At 37.9% G+C, this 1,655-nt stretch overlaps 1 non-coding gene across 1 annotated transcript; it reads right to left on the reverse strand.

Annotated features, from left to right (window-relative positions):
• Positions 1–1,068: 1,068 nt before the first annotated feature.
• On the reverse strand, positions 1,069–1,174 carry LOC121034312 (U6 spliceosomal RNA). Its single transcript, XR_005792382.1, has one exon. It is a non-coding gene; the product is annotated as a U6 spliceosomal RNA (small nuclear RNA).
• Between the last annotated feature and the right edge of the window lie 481 nt (positions 1,175–1,655).

Consider the following 1,655-nt stretch of genomic DNA (forward strand, 5'->3'; position numbering starts at 1 on the left):
TGGCCACCAAAGTGTCGAGGCTTTGCAAGTGGATGATGGAGAGACACTGAAGGAACAAAGGACTCTGCCTCCTGGTGCCAGAGCACCCTCACTAGGCAGGCTCCTGTGGCACTTACAGCTTCTCCATCTTCTGCCTCCTGAAGTGCCTGGTGGTGAGCAGGACTCAGCTGCCAGCAGCTTCCCCTGGTGATTTTAGCAGAGTGCCTCTGGGCAGATGTCTCCCTGTGAATAGTTTTCTCTGACACCCTGCACAGCAGATTTCTGGAAGGTTTTGCTGACACAATATGGCAGTGACTTTTCTGCCACTCATTGAAACACAATCATGTTCTTTGCAGCAAGGTCTAGAGCTCAATCTTTTAAAACATTTATTCTAAAGAATTTTAGAAACATTTATTTAAAAATCTTTATGGCCACAAGGCAACTTTTTACCTATAGCATACCTCACTCTGGATGATATACTGTGCTTGCTTTTTTTTTTTTTTTTTTTTTTCCTGAGTGTGCTTGACACAAAATGCTACACTGGTTCCTGGTGTATAACGTTGTGATTCAACATCGCTATGCATTGTGCTATGCTCGCCACAAGTGTGAGTCACCATTGGTCAGCGTACAATCCCATCACAGTGCCACAGACCACGTTCCTTATTGTTTACTCTCATTTTTCTGACCCACTCATTCCACAGCTGGAAGCCCACATCTTCCACTCCTCCTTATTCGTCCTGCCCACCCCCCACCCCCACTCCCCTCCAACAACCATCAATTTGCTCTCTGCACTGATAGGTCTGGTTCTGGTTTATTTGTTGTTTGTATATTCATTTGGTTTCCTAGATTCCACATATAAAGGAAATCATATGGTATTTGTCTTTCAACTGTGACTTATTTCACTTGCCATAATATCCTCTAGGTTCATCCATGTTGTTGCGGATGGCAAGACCTCATCCTTTTTTGTGGCTGAGTAATATTCTTATATATATAATATTCATGGAAAAATATATACATATTGTATACACATATATCTCATCTTTTTTATCCATTCCTCTATCGATGGACACTTGGGTTGCTTCTATATCTTAAGAAAGATAATTTTTCAGGAATTTGTGTGTCATCCTTGCATAGGGACCATGCTAATCTTATCTGTATTGTTTCAAATTTAGTACATATGTTGCTGAGTGAGCCCTGACATACTGTGCTTTTCAAGAATTCCATTTTTTTTAAGGGAAAGGGGATTAACACATTTGTTCAGAGCCAAAGTGCCCATTATTATTAATGTTTTGTTTAGGAGTCAATCATCTTTCTAAATAACTACAGAAATGCCATTACTTAATTTCATCAGAGCTTTAGTCTAAGTAAGAGTTACATTGGGGGGGTATATTTGATATTCAGACAAATGTATTTTATAAGTATTCCATTTCAGCTTTATCCATAATTTACAGTTTGCAAATTATGGAGAGTTTAGAGGTAAATTTTTGCTTTATTTTGCCTCAGTCTTATGGAAATGTGATTGTATACTTTTTCCTTCAGAGGAATAGTTCACATTTTATTTCTAATATATATCAAATAAAAATGATTCTGTAGTAACTGATTATAGGAATAAATATATCTAGTTGAACTTTTCTTAACTCTAATGCCAGTATAATTTCTCTGTATTACAACAGTTT

This window comes from Herpailurus yagouaroundi, unplaced genomic scaffold, assembly GCF_014898765.1.
Source record: "Herpailurus yagouaroundi ecotype Mexico unplaced genomic scaffold, PumYag 159, whole genome shotgun sequence".
Taxonomy (NCBI): domain Eukaryota; kingdom Metazoa; phylum Chordata; class Mammalia; order Carnivora; family Felidae; genus Herpailurus; species Herpailurus yagouaroundi.